We start from the raw sequence: 6,011 nt of genomic DNA on the forward strand, positions 1-6,011 counted from the left end.
TATAAGTTCCAACCATCTCCTTTGCCTGAGATTCAACTCCTTCTGCGTGAAAATGTACTTCAAACTCTTGTGATCCGTGTAAACATCACAACGATTCCCAATAAGATAGTGTCTCCATGTCTTGAGTGCATGCACAACGGCTGCTAACTCCAAGTCATGCGTGGCATAGTTCAACTCATGAGGTCGAAGCTGTCGTGAAGCATAAGCTACAACTTTTCCCTCCTGCATAAGAACACCTCCAAGTCCCTGACGTGAAGCATCACAATACACCTGAAAGTCCTTGTGTACGTCAGGTAGGATTAGCACTGGGGCTGTAACCAAACGCTTCTTCAACTCTTGAAAGCTGGCTTCACACTCTTCAGTCCAAACGAACTTGGTGTCCTTCTTCAACAACGTTGTCATGGGCCTTGCAATCTTAGAGAAATTTTCAATAAATCTCCGGTAATATCCTGCAAGTCCAAGGAAACTGCGAATCTCGCCAACTGTGGTGGGTGCATTCCATTCTGTGACTGACTCTACCTTGGTAGGGTCCACTGCAATCCCTTCACCTGACACAACATGTCCAAGGAATCCGACTTCCTTGAGCCAAAACTCACACTTGCTGAACTTGGCATAAAGTTGATGTTCTCTGAGCTTCTCCAGAACCAAGCGCAGATGTTCAGTGTGTTCCTCCTCATTCTTGGAGAAAACCAATATGTCATCAATGAATACCACAACGAACTTATCCAAGAACTCCATGAACACCTTGTTCATCATGCTCATAAAATAGGCAGGGGCATTAGTCAAACCAAAGGACATGACTGTATACTCATAAAGCCCATACCTTGTAGTAAAAGCTGTCTTGGGTATATCCTTCTCACGGATCTTCAATTGGTGATAACCCGATCGAAGATCGATCTTGGAGAAAACACTAGCTCCTTCTAGCTGGTCAAACAAGTCATTGATCATCGGTAGGGGATACTTGTTCTTGATGGTCACCTCGTTCAAAGAGCGGTAATCCACACACATCCTCAAGGTTCCATCCTTCTTCTCTACTAAGAGTACTGGGGCTCCCCAAGGTGATGAACTCGGGCGAATATACCCTTTCTCTAGCAACTCCTTAATCTGTTTCTTGACTTCCTCCAAATCATTAGCGGGCATCCGATACGGCCTCTTGGAGATAGGTCCTGTACCTGGCAGCAACTCAATCAAAAACTCAATCTCCCGATCTGGCGGCATACCTGGTAACTCCTCCGGAAATACATCGGGATAATCCTTCACCACTGGTACTTCTTCCTGGACAACTCCCGTAAGAGAGTTCACCTGAGTCCTCTTAGGCTTAAGCCTGGATACATACTTGATCCTCTTCTTCTCTGGGGTGGTGAGAAAAATCGATCTACTAGCACAATCGATGGTCCCCTCATACTTGGACATCCAATCCATCCCTAGGATTACATCCAACCCTTGTGACTCTAGTATGATCATATCCGTAGGGAAAACATGTCCCCCTATGTTCAAAGGCAACTGGAAACATCCCTGACTAGCCATAGACTCGGCTCCTGGGGAACTCACTAGAATGGGTGCCTTAAGAGCTACGGTAGGCAACTTATGTCTATCCACGAATCCCCTCGATATGAATGAATGCGATGCACCAGTGTCAAAAAGAATGAGTGCTGGAAATAAATTAACCAAGAACTTACCAATCACTGCGTCAGGCTGTTCATAGACCTCTTCCACATTGACATGATTCACATGCCCCTTAGTGAAAGGATTAGGCTTCTTGCCTCCAGAATTCCCATTGCCATTTCCATTTCCATTCTGCGCCTCAGGACACTCATTGGAGTAGTGCCCTGTCTTCTTGCATTTGAAGCAAGTGATGTGACTCAGATCTTTCTTCATTGGTGTAGAAGAGTTGAAATGCTGCTGGTTGCCATTCCCTCCATTGCCATTTCCATGCTTGTGACCATGGTGGTTGTGTCCATTTCCTCCATGCTGAATGTGGCCTCCATGGTTATGATGATTCCCTCCAAACTTGCTAGTTCCTGATCCAGAACTTCCTGAGTACTGGCTATAGCGGGGTTTTTGTTGAACTCCGGAGTTATACTTCCCATGACCGTACTTTCTCTTACGATTCTCCATCTGCTGGTGCTTGCCCTCGAGAATGGTAGCCTTATCAACCAACTCCTGATAGTTCGCAAAGGTCACCACAGTCAACTGAACTCCCAACTCATCGTTTAGTCCCTCCAGAAACTTCTCCTGCTTGGCTGCATCAGTGGCCACGTCCCCTGGTGCATAACGGGCCAACTTACTGAACTCCTCAGCATACTGGGATACCGTGCGTCCTCCCTGGCGCAAGCTGCGGAACTCCTTCTTCTTCAGACTCATGGCTCCAGCTGAGACATGAGCAGTGCGGAATGCCTGCTGGAACTGAGTCCAAGTCACATTCTCCAAGGGGTATGTGGTGGTGTAGTTCTCCCACCAAGCAGCGGCCGGGCCATCCAGCTGATGGGCGGCAAACTTCACCTTCTCAGCATCATTGCATCCTGCCGTGGCTAGCTCCCTTCCTATCTTGCGGAGCCAGTCATCTGCGACGATTGGCTCCGTGCTGCTGGAGAACACGGGTGGTTTCAGCCTCAGAAAACGGGTAAGACTATCAACTGGGGGTGGCGGCGGTGGGTTGTTGTTGTTCTGGTTCTGGTTCTGAATGAGCATCTGCATAAGAGCATTCTGCTGCTGGATCAATTGCGTGAGCTCCGGCGGAAAGTTGAATTCGGGGTCACGTCTTGAAGGCATCTGATGGGTTTAGAGTGGATGAGAAGTCAGAAGAGAATAAGGCCTAGGGAGTAAAATCATACTACCCATATGCACATGATAGCAATAAAACTTCAAATCACTCCAATTCAATTTCACTCAAAGGGGTTCACATGAACAATCAAACCTAAGGTAAGCCATGTCACAAGATTTGACAAGGTCTCACAAATGAAATAAAACTAATCGGATAACGAAATCAAATTTCTAACTCTCATGGTGGTATAAAATCTAACTCTCGTCGGATGAAGACCAGTCAACCATGTTGACATCAGGTGTCCTTGCATCACTGTCGGTGTCATCATCTCTAAGCTCATCACCCTGGTCCTTGTCCTGGCTGACATAGGCACCATACGAGTGATCCTCCTGAATGTTTTCTCCCTCATCCAGCTTCTCCTCGGCCTCCTCAAGCTCAAGCTTCAGATCGTCGATCTTCTCCTGTAGTGCGTCCAGCTCTCCCTCATGCTCGATGCGAGCGTCTTGGAGTTCCTCCTCGAGATCGGCCTTGCGAGTCATGAGGTTCTTGATGACGATCATGTTGTCAGACAGCTCCAGCTCCATCATACGAATGTGATCCTCCATGTCCTGGATATGGGATGCTATCGTCTCGTCCTCCAGGGTACGCACCACATCTCCTTTTGCGTCACGGCGTCCGTACATCACGAAGGAGGTCCTCTTGAGGTCTTCGTCATACTCCTCCCGAATGCGTCCGAGAGCAATGTGAGCAGCGATGCCCCTGCCCAAGCCCCATGTTGCAGTATCCACATGGAAATCAATGGGCTTGGTGCGGTTTCCGAGGATGCGTCCAGGGATATGGGCATCGATCCTCCAACATGTCTCCTCGGGCAGGGTGGCGGTGAAGGTTCCAGTGAATGTGGGAAGCCCAATCTTCAGGTGCTTCACGATCTTCACCAGCTGCCGTCCAAAAGGCATGGTCTCATCGGGCTGCTCAAACTCGACAATGGCGGACGACATCTAAATTTTGAAAGAGGGAAGAAATTAGTACAGAAGTAAAGAAGGTACGAGACCAAAGGATATATAGGGAAAGTGAAAAATAAAGTTTTATCCTATGGCTTTTCCATTTTCTAGGGGTCGCGTCCTACAGTCAACGTGTGCTCTGATACCATCTTGTAGCGACCCGACTCGGTAAGAGTCGAAGTCTCTGTGCTTACCGTGCTAGTCCCTGGATCGACTTGCTAGCACACACAGTACTCGATGAAATAACAGAAATAACACACATCTCTTTATTACATCGATAGTCCAGGAGCAATACATTTATTACCAAATAGGGCATAGAGCCAATAAACAAATACTGCGGAAGCAAAGTAGTAAATGAGTCCAACTCCACGAGCAAGGTTGAGTGTAGAACATCGACCTATAGCACCTTAATCCTCGTCGGATATATCTGCAACGTGATAAGTTGCAGCCATATAGGTCAGTACATTGAATGTACTGGCAAGTCACATCATAAGTGTAATGAACCTACTTGTACATGCAATTTGGCTGGTGGAAAGCTCTAAGTTTAATTTTTGCATAAAGCTAGTTTTTCCCTATTAGAAAAGATGTTATTCTACTACTACACATTTGCATAGGATGAGTTGGCAAACCCAACTCCATCCGTTCCCAAGTTTCATTTAAATCCCAACTGTTTAATTAAAGGTGAGGAGATCTCCCAGCATTTTCACTACTAGAAGCTCAAGATGTCCGTAACCGGGGACACGGCTAATCGATTAGGTTGACACTCTGCAGAGGTTGCGCACTTTTCCCCACAAGACTCGACCACCTCCATGATCGGAAGATCGAGACATAGTCTTTCGAAAATGCTCCCCCTTAACCCACGGATAGGCCGGTACACCTACATCCTTCTACATCTGCTAGCCCATCCCGGAAGGGGTCACACTAACTACTCAACTAAGCCAGAGCCCATATTGGCTTGTGGCTGCACACGTAAGCTTCTAGACATGAGAATACGATTGATCTCTTTGAGCCTGAGCGGACGGTCCACTAGTGGTGCACCACCATGGATTTCCCATGCGTGCCCCACTGTACTTCGCCACCATTCCATCAAGTTTCCGCCCAGGTAGTTCATTAATTATCTTAGGTCCTACTTACTACATTGTTACTCATACTTTACAATGTTCACTCCCCAATCCACGTCTACTTAGCGAAGCAACATAATGTAAAACGATGGCGACAATGTCATATGGTTCAGACCTACCTCAATGAACTACTGGGTGAAAAGCATAGTCATGCGGCATCAATTCCTACCATGCAGTCCTACCGCAAAGAACTAAGTGCATAATAAAAACATAGGTAAGGAAACATGATCAAGATGCAACTTGCCTTGGTACTGCTGGTTGAACTCTAAAGACTGAAAATATTCTGCTTCGCACTCCGGGCAATCTATCGCAAAGGAGATAAACAAACATAAACAAACATTCAAGAGAACCAAGAAGAACATGCAAAGCAAAAGTCTCGGAAAAACCAAATGAACAAACATCACACTTAACTAGCATGAAAAATATTCTAGATGCAAAACAACATAGGCCTATGGTTCAAAGAGTGATGTGAACTATAGTGCGTACTATGCATACTAGTAAAAATATTAATGGGCAGATTCTAGTGTGTGAAAATTATTGTGACAAAGGTCCAGGTGATAGGGTTTGGCTACGGTGACAAAGTGCAAAAAGAATCAACTTAATCGGAGTTACGGTTTGGGAGATATGGCCATTTGAAGTTCGAATTCAAATCTGAATAAATTCAAATTTGAATCTGTCAAAAGTTTGCAAAAAGGATACCACTGGATAGATCTAAACAATACGAAGAATTTGCCGCTGGTTTCATCGAGTTTGGATCTACGGTTAAAAAGTTGTGGCTACGCGAAGTTTAGGGACTAATCTGCTAATTACAGGGACTAAACAGAGAAGAAAACTATCGCAAACAAGTCCCTGGCCACGTGGTGGCTCGTGGCTGGCCGAGCAGCGTCCGCTGCGGAGGCTATACGGCGAACGGCCGCTAACTAAGAAAACAGTGGCGGCGGCTAACTAAAGAAAAACCGACGCTCGGTTTAAATAAAACCGGCCGGTCTAAGGGAACCGCGGTTAACCGCGTACCTCTTCGCAAAATAAAAAAAAACCGAACCTAATCTAATCTGGACCGTTGGGGTCCGATCTAACGGGCGAGGGTGGGGCGGCGGCTTACAGTGGGCTGGAGGTGGTGGCCGG

Source organism: Triticum aestivum, chromosome 6B, assembly GCF_018294505.1.
Source record: "Triticum aestivum cultivar Chinese Spring chromosome 6B, IWGSC CS RefSeq v2.1, whole genome shotgun sequence".
Taxonomy (NCBI): domain Eukaryota; kingdom Viridiplantae; phylum Streptophyta; class Magnoliopsida; order Poales; family Poaceae; genus Triticum; species Triticum aestivum.